The sequence below is a fragment of the Sitophilus oryzae genome, unplaced genomic scaffold (genome assembly GCF_002938485.1).
Source record: "Sitophilus oryzae breed Bouriz unplaced genomic scaffold, Soryzae_2.0 scaffold_1009_pilon_pilon, whole genome shotgun sequence".
Classification (NCBI taxonomy): domain Eukaryota; kingdom Metazoa; phylum Arthropoda; class Insecta; order Coleoptera; family Curculionidae; genus Sitophilus; species Sitophilus oryzae.
In genome coordinates, this window is record NW_022145626.1 from 707,812 (window position 1) to 734,337 (window position 26,526).

The 26,526-nt window shown below is 33.6% G+C and overlaps 1 protein-coding gene across 2 annotated transcripts in view; it reads right to left on the reverse strand.

Annotated features, from left to right (window-relative positions):
• Positions 1 to 26,526, reverse strand: part of LOC115891936 (SH2 domain-containing protein 3C) — a 236,290-nt gene that overhangs the window by 203,484 nt on the left and 6,280 nt on the right. Inside the window, exon 1 of one of the 2 annotated variants that reach the window (XM_030912556.1) lies at positions 23,747 to 24,059. The exons of the other annotated variant lie outside the window; for it this stretch is intronic. The gene's annotated coding sequence lies outside the window, so the exon portion shown is untranslated. Of the gene's footprint in view, positions 1 to 23,746; positions 24,060 to 26,526 lie in introns of those variants that run through there. 2 annotated transcript variants of the gene reach the window in all.

A 26,526-nucleotide genomic window follows, 5' to 3' on the forward strand; every position in this document is an offset into this window, starting at 1 on the left:
TTTCGTAGAAAATTCATTTACTTATAATTTAGACCTCATTTATCACTATACCCATTGCAAAGTTTACAGAATCCCATGGAATATTGACATTTAAGATCTTTTTTAAAGCTGTTGCTTTAAAAAATGTACAAAATGTACAGGTGGTAAAAATAACAATATTCCAAGCCCATTTGTTTAAACAAAGAAAACTATTTAAATGTAAAATATACCACTTACGTACTTAATTGTTTTACTTAATAAATGATTCTAAATAAATGTGGATTTGACTCAGAAATCAATATAATAATAAGTTATGAAAATGAACGTCTCATCATCGTAAACAGTCCGTTAATGGAGTTTTGAATACTGGGATCATATTAATTAGTTCTCTAACAAAAAATAACAAAAAATATTTAAACACCTTTTTTATTATTTTAATGAAATAAGCCAACTATGCCGACAATATTAGTATTTGTTACAACTTTAAAAATAATCTAAAATGTCAGTATTCCATGGGTTACTTAATTACCTATAGATTTTGATTTACAGATAATGAGAATTTATTAAATATTTTCATTTATTTCATTCCAAACCAAAAACGCCTCGAAAAACGCATTCCACATAATACTATCATTTTAATGTGAAAATATACTTGAATCATTGTGTACTGTTTGACCAGCGGATCTGAAGCTACGGAAGGAATGCGAGAAAAAAAATCGATATTGCCACGTTTATTTATTAAATTGCAAAATTGCCAGACATGAACTATAAATGTAATATATTTTTATTATATATAATGTGTTTAGCATATATTCTGACGTATATTACTAAGGAATTTTAACGTAGTTCATATTGTTCGATATGTTTTATTTAATAACATATTTCTTTCATTCTGTATAATCTGCTTATTATGAAAGTTGAGATTTTTCAACGATATAATTGGCAAACCGGCATCGCCGCGCATGGCCGCCTATTCATCGAACATGATTGGCGAAGTACGTCACAGGATTTTTTACCACGCGGTTGCCATGGCTTTTACGCCTTTCCTATTCGCTTGCTTTATCCCCAACTTCACGGTCTCTTCTGAAAAGAGTAGGAATATTGAATACTATTGAAATATCCAGTGGCGGTGTCATTTTCTTGATCATTATTACTTTATTTAATTATTTTATACCGGTTATCCTAAACTTTATTCCTATATTTTTCGTATATTTGATAGTTAGGTTGTGTTTTATTGTTTTGTTATCTTGTTATAATGTTTTTCGTTCGTAGTTTTTAATTATTAATATCAAGTTTGATCGTATATTTGTGTTTTAAAATGAATAAATTTGTTAAGGGTAAGAGGCTACATAGTCAGACAAGAGAAATAATAGGTAATTTATATAGGTAAGTTAATAATAACGTGGATGAAATCTCATTTGATTTATTTCTTTGTGTTCATAATAGGGTTTGCGATGAAGAAGCTACAGAGAGTTCGCATAAGTTGCCGCTTAAACGTAAACTTGAGCGGATATTTCTTTATACCGGAGTTAGCGTATCGGCTATAAAAAATTCACACAGAAGATAAAAAGAAGGCTGAAAACTAACCCCGATAAAATGATATCCAGCTCTGGAAAGAAACGACCACGTGAGACTGCTGTCGAAAAGCTCTACGACTTTTTCAAAGTGGTCAGGAATTTTATAAATAGATTTTATCTCGAATTCAAACTCGTCCCCACAATTAGAAAGCTTTTGCAAAAATTGCCGGAAGAATCGAATTTTCCTTTTGCAGGGAAACGCTTAGGGGGTTATTAAAATCAAATGATTTTTTTTGGCGGGGGAGATATAATTAATTATAAATATTGCAGAGAGAGATATAAATACATACGCGAAATTCGAAAATATAGCCAAGGAGCGATACCATATCTGGTGTAATAGGCAATATTGGATCTACTGGTGAGTAAAATTATGTTTTGTTTGCGCTTTCAAAGTTAACTATTTTCAAGATTTTTTTTTGCTGGAAATAGTTATATCTAAAATTATGTATTATAGAAAAAAATATAGTTAGTACAGATATATAAATAAATATACCTCAAGACTCAGTCTTGATCATCTGCTGATGGCAGACATGGTTAGCGAAACGTGCGTCCAGTGTAAAATTGAAAGTGTTTTGGTGTATTGTACTGATTTAGTGTTTTATTTTGCTGTGTAACACCAAAGGTTCCAACCCCCAGCTGTAATTATTTCTTCTATTATATTAACAATACAATAATAAAATGATTCAAAATATTTAAGGGAGCTTTAATAAAAGCTTTTAGTGTTTATCTGCTAACTCACAGTAACGATTCAAACAGCATAAAGTTTTTTGAAAAAAATTATTAATCTGAGTATTATATTTATGATACACATTATTTTCATATAACACCGTACGCCCATGCCTATTTTATGAATGAAATTGGGCGTGTTTTGTTTACAACTGCGTTCCCCTGCCGATACCCCGTAGCTACAGATCCGTTGGTCACACTATATATTATGTACGAAAACATTTTTATAATGTGACTACCATCTGCCCCATATTATACAGTATGTCCCCTGTCTGTCCCATATTATACAGTATTAACATCATATTGTTCCTGTTGTTAAAGTATCATTCTTTTCAATACCTAGTATCAATAAAGTCAAATAGCATTTTAATATCTATGGAATAATTGTTATTGTGAAGAAAAACATGCCTATTTTTATAAGAGAAAAAGTAAATTAGGGGTAAATAATTTTTATAAAGTTTTTTTTTACACAAAGATATAGGTATGTTTCAAGGTCTCTATAGATACGAGCAGAAGTTATTTAAGATTTAGTTTTAAAGGGTATATTTTGTTTTTGTTTTTTACCAATAGCTTATGACTTTAAACGTCACACCATGTAAAAACTATATCTGGACATATCATATTGCCATTCGCTATCACTAAAATACGAGATATATTTTTATAAATACACTTTGTAAAGTTTTAGCAGCAGTATTTATAATATACGAAATTCAGGGAGTTTTTTACCCCAAAAATGTTAAATATATTTTTTTCTCAAAAAAGTTTAATGTTAGATATAGAGTGTTTGATATCAGAATTCATAAAATTTTGCAGAGAATTTAAGTACGTAATAAAAAATTGGAGTGCCCATTTAAAATAAGAAAGTTGCTGTCAACTTCCGGTTTTTCCGGAAGTGCCGCCATATTGAAAATACTTTTAATCGATAGATTTCGTTGTGAAACAGTAATGTGCAAAAAATCTCCGATCTAGATATTGTAGTTCTCTAGAAACTTTTAATGCACGCTCAGTCTGGGGTTTTGAGTTTTAATCATCTGCTGATGATGCTAACATGGTTAGCGAAACGCGTGTCCAGTGTAAAAGTAAAAGTGATTTGGTGTATTGTGGTGATTTAGTGTTTTTAATTTACACCTTGTATACTTGAATAAAATTAATAATATTTGAGTAAAATTAAGAAAATCACTAAAATATTGTATTTAATTTATTATTAAAAGATTTTTCCATTTTTAGGTCAAAATCAACATAACCAAATAACATCAATAATAAAATATTTCATAATTTATTTCTAACACGGTGTGAAAATTTGGAAACGTATAAAACTTTTAACGAATTAATCATTTAAGCAAACAAAATGTTTAATTAAGAATGCATTTTTTTTAAATGTTAATAATAAAAAATATTTCCTCCTAAAAAGACGATCAGGGGACATACAAAGCGAAAAAGTATCAAATAGTTGAGAAAAAACTCAAGAAGTATCTTGATATGGAGCTTTTTGGAATACCTACTGGGTCACCCTGTTTATTTCTCTATCTATGTGTTTATAACAGTGGTGGTGTTTGTAAACGACTAATATATGTAAATTAACAAAATGTAATGCAGTGTAAAAAGTTTCAAGAAATCAGTAAAAACTCATTCAACTATTCTATTCGATGCTAATCCGAGCAATATTAAATTAAAGCGCGTTACCTAATGTCGCATTGTATTCCCAGCTTGTCGACCTTTTTAAAGGTAAATGTTATTTCGAATTGCACAACATTGACATGTTTATATTTGCTGTCTCAGATAGAAAGAGCATTAACAGGAAAGTAATGTTACGGGAAAATTCGACATGGGGCAAATAAGTGTGTATTTTACAGAATACAACAATAAAAAAGCAATGATGTATGAATAAATCAAAACGCTGAAAGATATTTGTGTAGTAACATAAGAAGTCTAAGTAACTATCATTTTGTATGGTGACAAAGTCTTAGAGTCCATTTCACTAGTGCGAAAAAGTAGCAAAATAAGCGTTCGGCATTTAACGTTTTATGAAGAAGGAAATTAAAGATAAAGGATTATACTATATCCGTATTGTAGAACATTTTCAGACAACTTCTTTATTTTTAAGATTTTGATGGTCAACATCAACAAAATATTCCTCATGTTTGGACTAAATTTTCTCGAAAATAAAGACATAAGTAATTTAAAATTCCGTTACAATATGGAAACAGATTGAAGTTTTGTGATTACAGGATATATAATTTATATGCTTTTGTAACAAATAGCTCACTATTTTATGGCAAATGCTGAAGCCCTGCAAACCTTAATCAAGCCTTAATCAAAGCACGTGTGTTTGGAATTTTGGGCGTGGCTTAACACGACAGGATCGGGCTAAGCCTTAGGGTACGAACATAGTGGAGGCAGGTTTCTGCTTTCCGGCAACCAGCGCCGTCTCTGGGGACCTATTCTTGACCACTCGCATCTTCAAATATCGCTCGCATCTCGCATCTCCTAAAAAGCCATATAACAATACACAGATGCGTAACTTTGCGTATATGCATCACGTGTATTGTATATGGCTATTTCGGAGATGCGAGGATTCGGAAGTAGATAATTAAGAGATTATATTAGTGGGGTGCAAGGGGTATTGAAGCGATACATAAAGCCTAGCTTACCCAAAAGTCAACCTCACCTTCACGTGGTGCACCCTGTTTACACTAACGAGGCTCTGACGTCCGAGTATAGGCGGTATAACCTATATATATATATATCCCTCGGACCCACCATCTTTCTGGGGAAGAGGAGTAGTGAACTGCTCCTAGCCGGCCGAGAACGTAGCACAAGGGAACTATCGTCGCGGTCCTCACTGTGACAGCCATCCCGTGCTACAGTTGCAGCCAAAACTGTGCGGCAGCGTAACCGTCACAGTTAAACCTTTTCACGCAGCTTACACACATCAATGATGGAACATTCGAGTGGGACAAAATCATCATCCGGAGGTAAAATACCCCCTCAATCTGATCTCCGCGAGGGGGTGCCTACACGAGCGTATCATCGGAGAAAAAAAAACATCAATGTTTCACGTTTGCGGCGTGGAACGTCCGCACTCTATTGGACAAGAAAAATTCAAATCGACCAGAGAGAAGAACAGCTCAGGTATCACAGGGACTCCACCGGCTAAATATAGATGTTGCCGCTCTTAACGAAACCCGCTTTCCGGATGAGGGTAGTCTCACTGAGGAGCATTACACCTTCTTTTGGAAGGGTCACCCCGCAACACACAGGAGAATTCATGGCGTAGGCATTGCAATCAAGAACGAAATTGCAACCAAATTAACAGAAGTACCTATTGGTGTCTCCGAACGCCTTATGACCCTAAGGTATCCCATATCAGACAAAACTTACGTCAACATCATTAGTGCCTACGCTCCCACCCTAGACGCTAAAATTGAGGATAAGGATAAATTTTACCAAACTCTACAAAATGCTCTCCAACGAATTCCGAAGAACGAACGAATTATCTTGCTAGGTGACTTTAACGCCCGTGTCGGTAAACAACAGGAAATATGGCCTGACGTATTGGGAAAACATGGTATGGGAAACGTAAATAGCAATGGTGAACGCTTATTAACAACATGCACAGAGTATAATCTTTGCATCACCAATACGTGGTTCATGTTGAAGGACAAGTTTAAAGGTACCTGGAAACATCCCAGATCAGGCCACTGGCATCAATTGGACCACGTAATCGTTCGAAGGACGCATCTAAAAGATGTTAGACTCACAAAAAGCCAGAATAGATGCCGAATGCGGCACTGACCACCGACTTTTAATTTCAAAAATGAAAATCCAGTTAAAACCCAAACATCCACACTGTAAAAACAAAACAACATGACCAGATTGAACGTACGGGGTCTAGAGAACAACAATACCGCCGACGCCCTCCGGGAAGCCATCAAAGAATCACTTCCACCGATAACTTCAATCTCAATATTGGAAGCTGAACAAGGCTGGACACAATTAAGGGATGCGATTCATAAAACCAGCGAAGCTGTTCTGGGAAAGTCCAACAAAAAGAAACAACAGACTGGTTTAACGAAAATCAACCTCATATACAGGCTTTGTTGGAACAAAAGCATAGAGCACATCAAGCAGTCACTGCAAATCCACACAACCCAAGGCTGGTAGACAACTTTAAAGCAGCCAACAACACGCTTCGGAGAAAACTACGCCAACTAAAGGATAACTGGTGGTCACAAAAAGCTAATCAGATTCAAGAGTACGCCACGCATCACGATTACCGTAAATTCTTCGAGGCTGTAAAAGAAGTATACGGCCCAACCAAGAAGACAAGCTGCCCAATCATGGCACAAAATGGCGAACTCCTAAAAGAGGAAGAGCAAATCAGAAACCGCTGGAAAGAGCATTACAGCCAAGAAAATAACCCCTATATAGAAGCACTAAACACAATACCTCAGTATAACAGCCTCGATGTATTAGATATCCCAATAACAGAACAGGAAATAAAGGTCTCCATAAAACAGCTTAAAAACAACAAATCAGCTGGCTGTGACGCGATTCCGGCGGAAATCTATAAGTGTGCAAGTAAAGAACTTATTGGACATCTTAAGGCTCTCTTCGATGTCATATGGGAAAGCGGAGAGGTGCCTCAGGACTTTTGCAATGCAAATATAGTGAATATATAAGAACAAAGGAAGTGCATCAGACTGCGGAAACTACTGGGGAATTTCACTCTTGGCTATCGGAGGAAAAATTCTTGCAAAAATTATGTCAAACCGCCTGCACTCACATATAGAAAAAATCCTTCCAGAATCGCAAACGGGTTTTCGCACTAACCGCGGCACTGCCGCGCCGATTCCATATTTTCCATCCGCCAACTACTGGAAAAAGTAAAAAAACAGCAGTCTAAACTTTATGTTGCATTCATCGACCTAACAAAAGCCTTCGACTCTGTGAACAGAGATGCACTTTGGGCAATTATGACAAAGTTCGGAGTACCCATCAAATTCCTTACAGTGTGTAAAAGCCTCCATAACAACAACAAGTCAAGAGTGTCACATCATGGATCGCTGAGCGATCCCTTCTTAACAAATACAGGAGTTAGGCAGGGATGTGTCTTCGCGCCTCTCCTATTCAACATATTCATGGCAGCGCTCTCCATTATAGTGGACAGCAAACTGCAGGAGAGAGGATTGGGCATTAGATACAGATACGACGGCGCTCTGTCAACATAAAAAGACTCAGGGCAAAAACACGTACAAAATTCATCACAGAACTTCAATACGCTGACGATTGCGCTCTAGTTGCAAAAACTGTACAGCAATTACAAGAAATGTTGAACACATATACCTGGGCATACGAGGCTTTGGGCCTTAAGCTAAACATCGACAAAACTAAAATCATGTGCACTCCTCCGGAAGATCACAACAATGCTATAAAAATCGGAGAAGAGCTACTGGAATATGTAGCGGAATTCAATTATCTCGGCAGTTTGATTTCGGAAAAGGCCAATATCGACTCTGAAATTCAGCACAGGATTAGCAGCGCTTCAAGAGCATTCTGGAAATTAAAAGACAGGGTTTTTTACAACCATGACCTGAGCACAAAAACGAAACTTGCAGTGTACCGAGCAATAATAATCCCCACCATGTTATATGGGAGCGAAACCTGGGTGCCGTACCGCCGACACATGAACGCATTAAACAAGTTGCAACAGAGACACCTTAGACAACTCTTAAGAATTAAATGGTTCCATCACGTCTCAAACGTATCGGTTCTTGAAAAAGCTAACTGCGAGAGTATTGAAGTCATGGTTACAAAATCCCGATTAAGATGGGCTGGTCACGTATGCAGAATGCAAGAAAACCGCATACCAAAATCACTGCTTTACGGTGAGCTTGTAGACGGTAAGAGGAGGCCAGGTGGACAACTCAAAAGGTACAAGGACATTTTCCACGAAAACTTAAAGGGGATTAATGTGCAGAATGAGTGGGAAGTAGCAGCTCACAATAGAACTCAATGGAGAAGAATTGTAAACTCAGTTAACAGCGAGAACCAAAAAGTTAAGAGGCAACAAAGCAATGAGATTTTTGAATGTCCGGAGTGCGGTAGAGAAATAACATCACGTATTGGGCTTTTCAGTCACAGAAAGGCTCATGAAAGAAAACGCCTTGCGTGACCATCTTCTGATGCGTGTCAAATACTCGTCAGCGAGTAATGGCAGTATGTATGTAGTAGATAATTAAGAGGAAATTTACCTGATTAACTAACCTAACCTAACCAAACCATATTCAAACGCCGCGCCCGCCTCGCCGGGGCCGCTCATAGATGTATTTGGTCTATAAACCTGGCCAAAAGTGTTATTTTTTTTATTTTCATTTTTTATCTTAACTGAACACAAATCTATAAATACTAAAAATGTAAGCACGTTTATTAGTTATTAGCTTTTTTAAGTCGTAAGTTGACTATCAAATAAATAATATATTTCAGTTAAAAGTATGAATTATCTTGAGTGTATTCTGAATATTTCTAAGATTATAAAAATAGTGGAATTGTTTGTAGTGCTTTTTTTGCAAATTGTTCATAATAACTGTCATGATGGATACAGAGCCAGCTTTGTTTGTTGGCTCTGTTCTGTTTTATGCCATATTTTTATTTTGAAACGTTTCCTTCTATCTATTTCTTTATAATGTTTTATATTTAAAAAATCAGAGGCATTTTTATAAGGTGTAAGACTATTCGGCAATATTCCGCATGGAAATTAGTATCCGTTCAATGCTTAAAGTCTCCAGCTTTGGAATATGTACAAAAATCTTGCCAATATTTGCCACTGCCAAAAAAAACATTGATTTAAATAGATTCTTAAAGGAAATAGTCTTTACCCTATAACACCCATCCTCGCTCAAATATCGTCTATAATATACAAATTACTTTCTTGTTCTAGCATCCTCATCCAATTGCTTGGTTTTGCACAGAATGGCCCTATTTGATCGGTGGAAAGGGTTTCAGAATAGAGGAAAAAATATTGTGTAGGAAAAACAAAATGAGGTTCCATATTAGCACCCTCTCCTCTAATAATTAATATTACTAGCAAAAAAGCAAAAAAATCATAAAACATAATTTTGGCCAACTTTTAGTTCTTAATACCCTCTGTGCGCCGTCGGCGCCTGCAAAAGCAGAAATAAATAAATTTTCGTTCCGGTAAAAGCGAGAACGCCGATGAACGCTGGTTGACGGCTCCTACCTGCTTTCACTGTGAACTAGCCGATTTGATAACACGCTTTAATTTTTCAAGGTTATAAGCGCGAGGCGGCGCGGCGCGGCGCTACTATGTAACCATATACAGGGTGTCCCAGAAATACGTGCAAGTATTTTAACTTAACTGGTAGTATAGTTCAACCCCAGAAACACGCCTATGAGGTTTTTTTCTAAATATTTTTTTTTGAAAATTCGGAATTTTTTGAAAATATTTTTGGAATTTTTTTGCAATTTTTTTTAGTTTTTATTTAAAAAAATAATTTCTTGATAATATGGCAACATAGGTAGTAGATTAAATTTATAAGAAAGAAAATCCAGAAAAGATCCAGTGGTTCTCAAACAAATCTCGAAGTATTGGAAAGAATATGTAAGGACCAAGAACTATTGACTACAATAAAACGACGAAAAGCAGCATATTTTGGTCATATTTTTCGAAATAACAAATATAGTTTCCTACAGCTGATCGTTGAGGGAAAGATTGAAGGACGACGAGGCATCGGGCGTAAACGGTTTTCCTGGTTGGAATTTGCGCCAGTGGTTTAATATAGGAGGGCCAGTGCAATTATCCGTTTGGCTCAAGACAGGGAGGAATTCCAATTGATGGTCGCCAACCTCCGATGAGGAGAAGGCACATGAAGAAGAAGGTTCTCAAAATTTTAGCAAAAAATATTTTTTTTTGGAAATTTTCAAAGTAAAATAACTCCATTATTTTGGACTTATTTGAAAAACGATAAAGAGAAAATGTGTTTCTTTTATCGAGATCTACCACCCTTTAAAATACTTGCACTTATTTCTGGGATACCCTGTTTATAACAATACACGTTATGCGTATACGCAAAGTTGCGAACGATGTCAAGAATAGGTGCCCAGATTGGCGCTGACTACCAGTAAGCGGCAAACCTGCTTGCACTGTGTTCGCACACTTAGGCATATTTCTGAAATATAATATATATTTCCTTCGGTCACCCACCCGCTTCACCCGACCCCTGAGAGCGACCCGAACAGTATAGCGTTATATATTCTTAAGGCAAAAAAATATAAACACATATTTTAAAGGTAAAATTCTTACGTTTTGGCCTTTCACAACCTTTGAATAAAAGTATTAAGAAAGGTGCATATTAACAAATTTGGTAAAGTGCGATGGGAGATTAATATGGCTGATTTGATAAAATCAAATTCAATTGTGTCAATTGAAATGTCACAAAAACAAAACTGTCAGTACATGATATCGATTCCATCTCTAATTCACGAATACATGGATAGCGTTATATTACTCCTTCCTTAATCGTTTTATTCAAAGTAACTGAAAGACATTACCTTTTTTCAAGAGAATTATAATAAACAATTATTGTAGAATGTTTAGTAGAAAAGAGGTTAATCACCGCGACCTTACAGATCTATTGTGTGTTCCCCGGTCTTGAGTTATAACAATGTATAACTCATCATATAGTCCCAGGGCTTTGATAAAAGCCAGTATCTGAGACGGCTCCCCAGGGGCCAGCTCTCCATCTTCGACATCAGCCGTACCAAAGGTTATGGTACGAACGGTTTGGTCGTCTCGGCGCACTCCGTGATAAGGTGATCTGGTATTTCCCCATTTTCCCCACAGAATCTGCATTCGCCGTTGTTTTCCAGCTTCAATCTACTGAGGTATTCGTTGACGAGACAGCGTCCTGTTAGAAACCCCTTGACGATCTGAAGATTGTTTTTACTTCAAGAAAAATTTTTGATTTTTTTCGGTCGTGAGTTTTGTGTGTGTGTGTGTGTGTGTTTGGTTTGGAGAACTTTTTCTAGATCTTAGACCGCTGGGGGATTCCCATTCCAGGTTACGAATGGGGTCCTCCAGGTTTTTCAGTTCCGCTTTCAGTTGGTTTCCGCTTGGAAAACAAAACGGTTCTGGTTTGGTTACTGGGTTGTTCACTCCTTATTCCTTGGTGAGGGGGCACTCAGAGTAGGAGGACTTTATTTGCTTTGCTTAATTTGGTCAGCTTCTCAAGGCATTCTTTGATCAACTTCGAATTGCTGATTACTGAGTTGATCGCTTTTAGTGCTGCTTGACTATCGGATATTGATTTGCAGATAATAACTGTAGTATAACTTACTATAGGATAATAAACAATTACATTCTGATTGAAGAATTGTTCAAAGGAATAACAAAAAAAATACTTTCACTTTAAAAATTAAAAATAACTAATATTATTTTAAGATAAGTTCATAAACTGTTTCGAGAAATACGTATTTATTGATAAGTATGTTCCTATATCCTATATATTGCACATATATAACGATTTTGAGCAGGCTTGTTATTTTCACAACAACATAAAACAATTATATGATCTATTCCTAATGAAATCCTATAAAAACTATGCGAAACCACTAGGTTATAAGTATTCAAACATTAAAAGTGCATTAAGATTTTATGTCCTCCTTTCGAATAAAAATCAAGGTAAAATAAGATATTATATATAGTACATGTCTCACCGTTGCGTTGCTTTCATATAATATAGAAACTCCGTTGTAATTTTTTTTCGGGCTATATTGCCATTTTAGTTATTTTACTTCAGTTTATATTATATCAAATAATATTCTTCGCTTGTATTTAGATAATATTATGAGTATTACTTGGATAGCACCTTATGCTTTAGCATAAATAACCTTCCAATTTAATGTCATTGACATATAAATATAAATAATAATTAATTACTGTAATAACATGAATTAAAAAAAAAACTTAGTCGGTACATTAATTTGTTTCTTGACTGATATCACGGAACACAAAGATGCTTTGTGATATTAGATACTAGTTCTGCTCATAAACCTCTATATAAACAATGATATTAGTATTAGGTATTACAAAAATATATCTTTATAGACAGTGTTAATATGTCACTCTGAGGGCCAACCCAATTCTGAAAGCGTTTTTTATTGAGTGTCAACTTGAACTTAACAGATAACAATGTGTTTTCCTTTAGTAAACAATATAGTTTAATCACTTATTAAATAATCTATATGGTTGTTTTGAAATAATTTTCACTTAATTGCCTTCAGTATAACTATAGAGTGTGTTTTTTAAATAATTACATATGAGTAGATATAGAAGCACTTGAACCAAACAGCAGACTCTTACTGATTTTGCTGTCTGCTTTACTGTTTTTGTTTTTTTATTTTACTGTTGTTACTGCCTGCTTCATACTTTTCGACGTTTGTTTTACTGTTTCTCTTGCTGTTTTCCTATCTGTTTTACTGCTTTTATGCTGTCAGCTTTGATAATTCTATAAATAGAGAGCTAAAACAGTAAAACAAATAGTAAAACAGCAAAAGAAACAGTAAAACAGATGTGAAAAAGTATGAAGCAGGTAGTATCAACAATAAAACAACAAAAACACTAAAGGAGACAGCAAAATCAATAAAAGTCTGCTGTCTGGCTCAAATGCCCATACCTACCCATATGAGAAGATATTCTTATTGGTTTGTTAAAATTATGTTTATTATATTTGTTATTGATTTGATAAAATCTTCGAACATGCATCAGAACAATGGTTTTGCTTTATATCTATTGCTAATTTTTCAAAACGGATCAAAATCTTCGGATTGTCACGGGGTTTTTAACAGGTCACTGTCTCCTCAATGAACACCTCAATAAATTGAAGCTAGGAAACAACAGGAAATGGAAATTCTGTGGGGAAAATGGGGAAACATCAGAACACCTCGTCACTGAGTTCGCCGATATGACAACCATTCGTGCCATAAACTTTGGTACGACTGATATCGGAGATTGAGAACTAAAACTCTCTAAAACCGTATCAGATACTGGATTTTGTCAAAGCCCTGAGACTGTATGATGAGTTATAACTCAAGAAAGGGAGACACAATAGACCTAAAAGATCGCGGTCGTTAACTTTCCACCATACAAACACCCTGTCCAACGAGTTAGGAGAGGATCTATAACAGTGAAAATGGGTCGTACTTTTATTGATGTGAATTTAGGTGAATTGAAATATTGTATAATCGTATGAGGGATAAATCCGTAAATCCAAATTTCGTTGAAAAATAAGCTGCAAATAAAAAACGTGAAGCTTGAACGGCTTGCAAGCTGTGACTTAGTTTTGGTCTTGATCTTACTTTTTGCGTAAGACCAAAATCTCTTGGTCTTGATCTTGCTTTTTGCGCAAACCCATCTCATTCATTGTTGTTGCATAAGAAGAGAGTTTTGCTGTACGTCCCGGATTGTCTTTACAAGAAGAAACACTTTTTTATTATTGACGTTTTCAGAAAAAAAGCTTTTTTCCGTACCGTTTTAGAGAAAATAAAAAAAGACATGAAAATATAACGTCAGAATTACCATCATATTTTTTGCTATTTTAAAATGTCAAAGAAGTGGCCGGCCGTAGCTCCAGCGTTAATGTGTCGATCTGCGGAGCGGAAGGTACTGGGTTCGATCCCCAGCCAGTACGGTCGCTTTATGTATTTAAATAAAAATATTTATTTATCTAAATAGAGCGACCAACGAGCGGCCACCTCAAGGAAGGCAATGGCAAACCACCTTGAGCCTTGTACAGCCTCTCAAATAGTGCCGTTCGGATTCGGCAATAAACTGTAGGTCCCGTGTACTTGTGGAACACTGATGACACACAACACAAGTACATGCGAGAGGTAGCCGACGCTCATATAGGGTATGGCACTGTAAGAAGAAAGAAGCACAACATTTATTTAGTTCAATGGAAAAGGTGATAATAGTTATCGGAAAATGTGATAACAATTTAACAACAGCAATATGACGTTAATCAAAATTATGTAATAATAACCATCTATCAAATAGGCATGTTCGGTATTCCGGTATCGGTATTGTCTTTGGTAAGACTGGTATACCGGTTTCGGTACTGGTTGCGAGATAGATTCATGATAATATAAAAATCAGAAAACATGCATAAAACTATTTCGGTACCGGTTTAAGTGGCAAGAATCCTTATATAATTTTATTATATAAGGATTATTATACCTATACTGCAAGAAATTTGTTTTCTATTTTATATGTAAAATTATATGGGGAATGCAATCGATGTTCATTTCCAAGCCAACTGGACGCCGTTTTTTTTCGATCTTTTGGTATAATACGGTCAGGGACATGCAATGTAATTTATTTTGATGTATGTTTAATGCATTGCTAGTCTAGTTTGGTCTAATAATCTAGGTTTATTTTTTTACTACATTTAAAATCGAGTTTAAAATAATTCAAGTAAAGCATCTCACTCATGTATCTCTCATGTATATTATTATAAATGAGAATGTGTGTCCGTAAAACTCAAGTCGATATTGAATAACGTCTACTCTATTATTTAAAATATGTAAAAGAAAATGTAAATAGCATCTTTTTTCCGCTCCATTTATATCTCCAAAAACAGCAGCTTCCAGTACTTTTTCTATTTTCATAACTTTTTTCATAACTTTTTTCGGTGCAGTATTGGTCCTTCCGATCTAATTCTTGGAACCGGTATACAGGTTGTAGGACCGGTACTTCATGGTACCAGATACCGGTACTGAAATCTTATGACCGAACATCCCTACTGTCAAAAAGTGAAATCCAAATTATATTACCATAGAAACGCCTTTTGATTTTTAGGACTTCAAAAGATTGAAAAAAATTCAAGTATATTTTCATGTTTTTTTTTAATTTTCTCTAAAACGGTATGGAAACTGGGAAAAGTACGAACGGGATTAGCTATTTTAGAACAAGCAAAAAATCCGATCCGAGAGACATACTGTATATAATTTTGAAATTAACTTTTGATTTATTTTAATAGAAATCATTCTCAAACCATGTGTACTCCAAACTCCAAACAAAAAATTTACAAGCAGTAGGTACACTTTGCGTGTCACGTCAACACCAAGACATATTTCAAACGTCATTTCAGTTCTTTATTATTTGACACATTACAATCCTAAAAAGGCGCACCCTGTATTCGATGCAAATTAGCTCGTTCTAAATAATAAATAAAACTTTTAACCTATGCTGACATTGCCAATTCATTAAATAAACAACGATTCGCAGACCATCGTCATTCGAGAGTTATTTATAAATGATTACGTTCGATTTACTGTTTCGACTTAATTGGAAATAATTTCTGTTTTTATTGGAAATTTATTCTTATTTTAATTTACATACATATTAAATATACTAAACATAATAGATCATGGATTTGTAATTGTTTTCTATGACGGAGATTCTTCGAGGAATCGAAAATTTATTTTTAAAATTATCTTTCTGGATGGGAAATAAAAATCGATGATTGGTACTATAGCGCTAGGTAAATTTGTTGTCACTAATAATTTTTAATGGTAAATTTTCAAATGGTTTTTTAGTTGACATTCATAGTTAAATGAAATACTTAAAATTGTCATTGGTAAAAATTAGAAAAAGTCCTGTACGCAAGACATTGGGAAGCATGCATGTGACTGCATGCGACTACTGCATGCTCTATTATACAGGGTGGTTCGAAAGCTCCATCACGTTGGAACCCGCTTTAAAGTAAACTTTTCGTTTTTTGGCTTATTATCAACTACAAACAATGCAATTGATTGTAGTAAATTCAATTTTTTTGCAGTACTAATAATTAGCCAGAAAAAGTAAACAATTGAGCGCAATGTAATAAAGAGAGAAAATATTGTTTTCACAAATGTCTAAAAATCTTCAAAATCGTTTGTAGTCTTATGTTTGTAGTCTTAAAAAACTCAATGAAAGTTTATTGGAATTAGTGAATTATAGTAAAATTTGGATATTAACATAGTTTGAAACAATGTCTTTAGTTGTACACAAACTACAAACGATGCAATTGATTGTAGTAAATTTAATTTTTTTGTAGTACTAATAATATGTCAGAAAAAGTAGATACATACATAATTGAGCGCAATGTAATAAAGAGAAAAAATATTTTTTTAGCATATGTCTAAAAATCTTCAAAATCGTTTGTAGTTTTATGTAGTAGTAAAAAAGCACAATGAAAGTTTCTTGGAATTCGTGAATTACAGTAAAAATTGGAAATTAACATAGTTTAACATAATATCTTTAGTTGTACACAAACTACAAACGATGCAGATGATTGTAGTTAATTCAATTTTTTTGTAGTAATAATCTGTCAGAAAAAGTATACAATTGAGCGCATTGTAATAAAGAGAAAAAATATTGTTTTAACAAATGTCTAAAAATCTTCAAAATCGTATGTAGTTTTATCATAGTATAAGGAAACCTATTTTCCTTAAACTATGGTTTTATGTAGGTAGTAGCAAAAAAAATTAATGAAAATTTCTTGGAATTAGAGAAGTATAGTAAAATTTGGAAATTAACATAGTTTGACATAATGTCTTTAGTTGTATACAAACTACAAACGATGCAATTGATTGTAGTAAATTCAATTTTTTTGTAGTACTAATAATTAGCCAGAAAAAGTAAACAATTGTGCGCAATGTAATAAAGAGAAAAATTATTGTTTTTACAAATGTACTACATAAAACTACAACGATTTTTAGGCAATTGTTATAACAATATTTTTTCTCTTTATTACATTGCACTCACTTGTTCTGAGTTCTTTGAATTTACTACAATTAATTTCATGATTTCTAGTTTATATAAAACTAAAGATATTATGTCAAACTATGTTAATTTCCAAATTTTACTTTATAGGTAATTAATTCCAACACACATTCATTGATTTTTTTCTGCTGCTACATAAAACTACAAACAATTTCGAAGTTCTTTAGTCGTTTATCATACAATAACTTTTCTCTTAATTAGATTGCGCTCAATTGCTTACTTTTTTGACTAATTATTAGTACTACAAAAAATAAGATTTACTATAATCATATTAGTATTTTAATAAAACACGCTTTTAGTTGTATCAAAATTTAATGGGAGTAACTTTATCTCTACCTATTTCCATAAAACTAACCGTCTGACTACATTATCAGGATATATACATTTGCTATGGTCACAGTTTAATGATAGTAGGTTTAAGGAGTTTATACAATAGGGGTAATCCTAGTTGGGCGTTTACATTATTGTCGTTTTGAGCTGATTTTAATATTTTTAACTGTTCAAGGTAATTTAAGCGTCTGCCTTTTCTTTCTCTATGTAATAACTTAATTGAATTTTCATTAATCGTGTAACTATTTATTATACAATGGGATCCTAGATCGGAACTTTGCTGGAGATTATTAATAGATATTTATACATTTATATATGTTCTTTAATCCTAAGATCTAAATTTCTACTATGTAACTACTTTATTAAATTGCACTCAATTTTCCTGACTAATTATTAGTACTACAAAAAAAATTGAATTTACTACAATCAATTGCATCGTTTGTAGTTTGTATGCAACTAAAGACATTATGTCAAACTATGTTAATTTTGTTATACTTTAGTAATTCCAAGAAACTTTCATTAAGTTTTTTTTGCTACTATATACATAAAACTACAAACGATTTTGAAGATTTTTAGACATTTGTTAAAAAAAAATATTTTTTCTCTTTATTAAATTGCGCTCAATTGTTTACTTTTTTGACTAAGTATTAGTACTACAAAAAAATTAATTTACTACAATCAATTGCATCGTTTGTAGTTTGTGTACAACTAAAGACATTATGTCAAACTATGTTAATTTCCAAATTTTACTATAATTCACTAATTCCAAGACACTTTCATTGAGTTTTTTTGCTACTACATAAAACTACAAACGATCTTGAAGTTGTTTAGACATTTGTTAAAACAATTTTTTCTCTCTATTAGATTGCGCTGAATTGTTTACTTTTTCTGGCTAATTATTAGTACTACAAAAAAAAACTGAATTTACTACAATCAATTGCATCGTTTGTAGTTCATAATAAGCCAAAAAACGACAAGTTTACTTTAAAGCGGGTTCCAACGTGACGGAGCTTGGTCCGAACTGTATTCCGGAAACTTCGGCAGCACATAAAAATAAGTAAAACAGTTCGTATAAACTTATGTCCTAAAATGCTAATATGTCGATATGCTAAAATAATGTCGATATTTGGATGAAAATTCGTATCTGTTTTTTTTTAAATGAGAAATGAGAGATGTCAATATGACTTCTACTTGGAAGGGCGCCACCTACATGCTTTTTTACTGTTTTGAAGAGTAATAACTTTTCGTCCGTCCTTGTTTTGCACTACAGAGTAAAAAATATAAATTTACGCCTTATTTTACGTAAAAAATATCTCTTAGTAAAAAGTTGCTCGCAGCAATTTTTCAATCGTTCTCCAGATATCTGAAATGTAAATAGTCATTGCATGTCATAATTGACAAAAATTATACATGTTGATTGGATAGTTATTAGCCTGAAATAATAAATTTGCAATGTTTGGTTTGGTGCCCCCTACAAGTAGGAGTCATTGACGTCGAAATGAATTTTCTAATGTTAAAAAAACAGATACTAACTTTCATTCAAATACCGAATTTAGTTCAGAAATTATTAGAAAAAAATCGAAAAAAAATGAAATATCTACACCTTGAAACGAAGCATTTTAGGACATAAGTTTATACGAACTTTTTTACCTTATTTTTATCTGCAGAATATGCCGCCGAAGTTTCGGGAATACAGTTTGGACCACCCTGTATAATAAAATAATTTTAATGAGAAATTTAAAGAACAATTTAAACTTAAATTGACAAAAAAATCTTTGAAATTATTAGACTTGAAGCCGCCATAATTTTACTCATATTCTTTTATAAAAATATACTTATTAATTTTGATTGCTTTCATGACACATGTACCACTATGACAAGTATGACAAGAAAAGCAACGTAAGAACATCGGTAACATGGTACATATATAGGAGATTGTTACGATAATTTTGTATTAAAAATTACTTACACAAATATTTATTTAAAATATGAAAAACTAATATTTGTAGAGATCTCGGTAGAGATATAAGTTTTAAAAATTGTTAATCAATTTTACAGGAATACTTAAAAAGCAAGTTTTTTAAAGATAATAACTTTAAAAGCTATTTTTTACATTAACGATATTTTAAAGGTTGTTTACTTAATGTAATTTAAAATTCTGCGAAAACTTTTCATAAATCCCTAGCAACCATTAAATTTCGAAAGTAAATAGTTTTAAGTCAAAGATATACATATTTTATTGATTATACCATATTGGCAAGAGATAGTCTTGGGTCGGTATTTACATGTCTAATAGTATCGATATAATCAAAAGTCGCTATAACCAAAAGCTAAACCTTGCCGACCCTGTATGCTAGTAAGACAGACGATATATTCTATTTATAATATAATATTATTTAAATAATGATATTCAATATCAAAACCTAGAGTTATCTGACATTGACACAGTTATTATCAAATCTGAAAGAGAAATGAACTTAGACGGGGGTTTTATTCACGACTTAAGTGTAAATAACTATTTAGCAACACAATATGTGTTTATGTGTTCAATCGTTCTCTTTTTTAATTGTGTAAGCGACAGTTATTCCGCATAACTTTGAATTAAATTTGTACGAGAGTTATAAGATTAATGTAACATAAACAAAAAAAATAAAAAAATACTAAAAAATCATAATCAATAATTGCATTTTGAGGAAAAAAATCAAAACTACCTTAACAAAAATAATATATGTCGTATGCTTGTCTAATTCACGACAGTACACCAAGACACTTTAGTTTTGCACTGTTTGCTAAACTCTGTTTAGTGTTAATGATCTGCTGACGATGCGGACATAGTTAGCGAGACGTGCGTCCAGTGCAAAAGTAAAGTGTTTTGGTGTATTGAGGTGAATTAGTATTTTATTTTTTGCTACGGTAATATTGCTACCAAAAATTAGAATTAGTTTTAGAGCTCTCAAAGATTAACGAATTTGGACAGAATATTAATAAATTTAATATAACTAATAACTAAGCCGTATATATCTTTATTTATTTTTACTTCATCATTATTTCAGAATTATTACTAGTAGGTACTAGTAATAATAATTATCTAAGTTCACGGGTAATATTATCCATAATATCCATGCAGGACATTATAATCTATAATGCCCTTCAGAAATCTTGGCAAATAAAGCACAAGTTACTAGTCCAAATTTAATTAATTGATATAGTAAGTATTAGAAATTATCGAAAAATACTGAAATAATGGTAAAATAAAAAATTAAATCTTGTATGTATCAACGGGCGTTAGTATAAGATAACGCCTATCGTGTTACAAATAACATTCATCAAGTGGCATTATCGCCTTTCGTGTATAAATAACTATTATGACCTACCAGAATATTACTTTTATAATCATTATTTTATTTTCGATTATTTTATCTGTAAAATAAGGCTTTTGTGCTATTATTATTAAACCTATCAATTAAATATATTTAACAATACATTACAATACATTAAATAGAATTATTTAACATTTAAGAAGTAGCTATTTCATATTGGTAGGACATAAAACGTTGATAACATCAAGGGTATTATGAGCTGAGTGCCCTGAGTTGCATAGTGTTTGCATCTTGTTTTATCCCACTTTAAGAGGATTTAAGTTCTCCTTTTATTTTTTACTTAGAGTTTTATATATACTATACATATTTACATACGCTGCCACAAGTCACAGTTATTGATATAAACTATGTTTTATAACATGTCACGCCCTATTCCTTACTTACTGCCATTACTCGCTGAAGAGTATTAGACACGCATTAGAAGATGGCTACGCGAAGCATTTTCTTGAGCTTTTCCGTGACTGAAGAGCCTAATACGTGATATTATCTCTCTTCTGCACTCCGGACATTCAAAAATTTCATTACTTTGTTGCCTCTTTACTTTTTGGTTGTCTCCTTGTTAACTGATTCTGCATGCTTATCCCCTTTAAGTTTTCATGGAAAATATCCTTGTATATTTAGAGTTGTCCACCCGGCTTTCTATTACCATCTACATGCTCACCGTGAAGAAAAAATTTCGGTAGGCGGACTTCAACGCGTATCATGACTTCAGCGCTTTCGCAGCTTTTTCAAGGGCTGATACATTTGAGACATAGTAGTATCATTTGATTCTTAACAGTTGTCTAAGGTGTCTCTGTTACAACTTGTTTAATGCGTTCGTGTGCCGGCATCCAGGTTACGGCAGGAACGGCACCCAGGTTTCCCTTCCATATAACGCCCCATATTGAACAATGCTTAAAATATCTTGGACCACTAGAAATGAAAAAGAACTTCATAGAATGGAGCACGACAGACTACTTTTGAATATTATGAAGCGAGGAAAACCTAAATACCTTGGCGGAGACCTTGGCCATATAACCAGAGGATCTGGATATGAGTTTCTGCGACTAATCCTCAACATCGAAGGATGATATGACATGATTGACTTGAAACAAATAAATATATTAACATTTGTTTATATTTTGATTAAACCATATAAAACTAATTAATCGAAAGAGATATGTTATACATTTTTTGTGCATTTTTAATATCAGAAGAAATATCCTATCTAATACATATTAAATATATTTGAATAAGTGCCAATATTTCGTAGTCGTAGCACTACTGTGTATTTTTCGAACCACAACAAAAGCTTCGTCGTATTTGTCCGTTAGATTAGAGGGCATATCAGATTATCGGTTCTTAAAATGTCTTAATATATGTATTTTTTTTTTAATTTGATGCTCTATTTATCTCTTTATAGAGATAAATAATAATTGTATTCAATTCAACCAACTAAGGTATTTTGATTTTAAAAATACGTAGTAGTCCACGAAATATTAGGCCACCTTGTAATGGTTTCCCTCGAAACCGCGTATATTAAAATAAACTTTTATTATATAAAGTATAACCTAGTTTATGTAATAAAGAAAAGGTCTTTGCGGTATTGCGGCACCATAATTTATTTACCTATTTGTTTACATTTATTTTATATTTATATATGTTTTTTAAAAATATTACATGTCCTTGTGTATACATAACATACATACTTACGTATTTATGTATATACTTATAAATATGTATTAACTATAGAGGGAGAGTCTTAAATAAGTGCAACTATTGTTACGGGTAGTATATTTCGATCCCAGAAACACGGTTATGAGTTTTTTCGCGAAATTTTATTTTTGAAAATTTGATATTTTTTTTACTTTTTAGTTATTTTAGTTTTAAAACATTATTTCTTGATGATATGGCAGCATAGGTTTAAATTTACAAGAAAAAAACAGAAAAGATCCTGTGGTTTTCATAATTTAAGCAAAAAATCACTTTTCATAGAAACTTTCAAACTAGAATAAGTCGGTTATTTTCGCGGTTATTTTGGACTTATTTGAAAAATAGTAAAGAAAAAATATTTCTTTTATAGAGATCTACTATTCGTGACTATTTACATAGTACCGTATGATCGAAAAAAACTGCGTCCAGTTGGCATGGAAATGAAGATCGATGAAATTCCCTATATAATTGTACATATTAATTGATAGCGATCTTCAGTTCATAGACATCGCTGAAGCCGTTTTATTTTCGCTCATACGGTACGAACATATCTATATACAAGTATGTATGTTAACATTATATACACAAGGGCCATATAATATTTATAAAAACATGGATAAATATAAAATAAATATAAACAAATAAATAAATTATGGTGATGCCAATACCGCAAAGACCTCTTGTATAATTTTCAAACATATATCTTATTTATATAAATATATCATATATCTTATATATATCATTTCAAATATTACATGGGTGTGGTAATACTGTAGAGTGTTTTCAGTGTTAACTCCTGTGGTGTTACCACACTACATCTAAATCTTCATCTTTCTTCATTTTTAAGCGCCAATTCTTTGAGTTCTTCTTCAGTAAGTTAAACAATGTGATTCAAGTAACCCTTTTACATCTATCTGCTGCAAATCATCAAATCCCTGTCCAGAGAACGACTTTCCTAAATCAGCAATTTCTTTAATTCGATATTCTCTCATTGAAACTGACTCCAGTTTTCAATTTAAAAATTCTTTATATCATTTACTTTTGATACTGTATGCTATTTTTGATAATACTTATTAAAACTTGACACAGAGTTATATTTTTTAATAAATCTTCTAACTCAAAAAATAAAAAAAATCTAAGCTTGTTAAGAGCGAGACAAAATAAAATGCTTACACTATACATCCCTCGCATGCTTATTTGATTCATAAATTATACATTACATTTTTCGGTTCCTAAATTTTTCTACTGATAGATAATCCAATAAGTATTTCCAGTTGATTTTAAAACTACACAAAAAATCACTGAAACCTTCTTTTTCCACGTGAAAAAAATACGCACGATATTTAAAAACCACGCACTACGCAAACACGACCGGGCATGAATGGAAAAATGGTCATAAAACAAAAATACTTCACAGAAACAACCCCGGCGACTTGATCCGACCTTTCCACTTGAATGACCGTTTCGAAATTATGACAGATGAGAATTGAAAGCCGAAAGCCGGCCGTACTATTCCCAGATCGGCGGCACACAGGCCTGTGAAGCAGCACTTTATGTGTTTATGTGTTCAATCGTTCTCTTTATAATTGTGTAAGCAAGTTATTCCGCATACCTTTGGAATAAATTTGTATGAGAGTAAGAAGATTAATATAAAAAAAAATAAAAAAAAATAAACGAAAAGAAAATATTACAAAACATATTCAATAATTGCATACTCAGGAAACAATTAAATTTTCAAAATTACCTCAACAAAAATAATATCTATGTCGTATATTATTATTTTGAATATACTGATAAGGCTTTGAAATTTTGAAACTATTATAACAACCAAAAAATTCGAATTACAATTAACAATTAATACATATTGTTACGGATTCCGTGGGTCCACTAATTTAAACTCACGATAAAATACTTAACGAATTTATTTTCTCACTTTATACACAATTACTAACTTATAACACACAACAAACTAACTATTTATAAGATTCCTTCACCAAATTGTCCGATTTTCAATTTCCACGCGGTATATTCAAATTTCAAAAACTGTCTCAGTTGTCGATGGCTCCGGCTTATATACTCTATTGACTGCTTCTCGAAATTTCCCAATTCTCGGAAAGCGTACTTTCTTCCATACCAGACAATTCCATTGTCTGATTCCCCTTTACTTCTCGACTTGACTAAAAGATGGCGCCTGAAAAAGTCTTTTTGAATTTCTGGCGGATACGTTGCGGTTGTGCAGGCAACCAGTAATACATTTTTAATTTCTGGCGGATACGCCATTTTTCTTGACATTGCCCTTCTCAAATTTGATCTCCCGATCAAGGTTTCCTGTCTGGTATCTCTTCAATCGATCCAGATGAACTACTTTCATCTTACTTCTAGGGCTGCGATGAATCCGGTACACAACATCATTTATCCTCTTGATGACTGTATAAGGACCTTCCCATGCTGGAGTTAACTTTGGGGACCTTCCTTTCTTGCGCTGTGGGTTATACAACCATACCCTATCGTCCTGTTGAAATCCCGTAGAATTAGCTCTGAGGTCGTAATGAGCTTTCATCCGGTCACTGGCTAGCGCAATCTTACTTCTAACGGCCTTATGAATGTCCAATAATCTTTCCTTCCTAGCGATTCTTTCGAACGACAGTCCAACGCTATCCTGTTCCATTTCTTCCCCAGATCGAGTACTTGGTCTTTGTCTAGCTGCGCAAATCTTACAACGTTGACACCATTTCTTAACATCTTCGCAATAATCCACCCAGTAAAAACGGTCTCTCAGCTTACTCAAGGTCTTGTTTACTCCAAGATGGGCTCCAGTTTTACCACCGTGAATTTCTTCCAATACCTGGGTGACTTTCTTCCTTGGTACCAGTAACTGAGTTGTTACTGTCCTGCCATCCGCACTTTCCCACGTGCGCTTTATCAATCCATTCTCAATCACCAGTGAATTCCACTGAGCCCAGAGAGCTTTGAAAACGAGCCCTCTGTCCGCAATATCCTGCCACGGTGGTCTCTCGCCGTTACCTTCCTTGAGCCGTAGTATTGCTCCGATGTCTGGATCTTCCATTTGATCTTTCCTCAACTGTATCGTCGTCCATTGTTCGTCAGTTCTCAGTTTAAAATTCCTTACTCTGATAGTGCTTTCGCGATGTTTCATTTTCTTGCCCAAAGTAGCTCGTCGTCGATCTGGCTCGTTGTCGATAATTTGTACCCGTCCTACACGGCACCCAGCGGTTTTCTAGTTTCCTCGAACACAGTCTTCTTGGTATCACCAGGTATCATCACAATTTTCGATGATCTTTCTTCCATATTTCCTGGTCTCTTCTCTTTAGATACAGAAAATTCCTCATTTCCGATTTTCAGGATGTTTCTATGGTGATCGAACGAAAACCATGTTGACTGATCACATCCATACCCATGATAAAATCATCTTCAATGTCTGCCACTAAAACGCTATGCCGAAACTTCAAATTCCTAACTCCAGTTCTATGAAAGCCTCTCCCGTACAACGGCCATTTCCCCCCGTAACTGTACGTAAATACACTCTTCTTCTAAGAGGCATCATCTTCAATCCTTGCACCGAGTTAGTCCGCACCAACGATACCATAGCGCCTGTGTCCACAGTCATTCGAATTCTTCTACCATTGACCTTCCTGTTGATCACCAAACTGTCAGCGGTTTTTCCTAGACTCCTAACGGAAAACATCCTAGGGGCTCTGTTTTCTTCAGCCAATACTCGCTCATTAGTGTTGATTTCCTGGTGCCTATGTTCTCTCGATGGTAAACGGAATCGCATTTGGACGCGGCAATCCCGTTTGATGGGCCATTCCTGCCACATCTATAGCAACTTATGTCCTGGGATCTTCCGATGTGCCGATGTTCTCTGGATGAGAATGGAATCGCATTTGGATGCGACAATCCGTTTGATGTGGCCATTCCTGCCATCTATAGCACCTCATATCCTGGAATCTTCTTTGGTTCTCTGTCTGGGTGTTGTTGA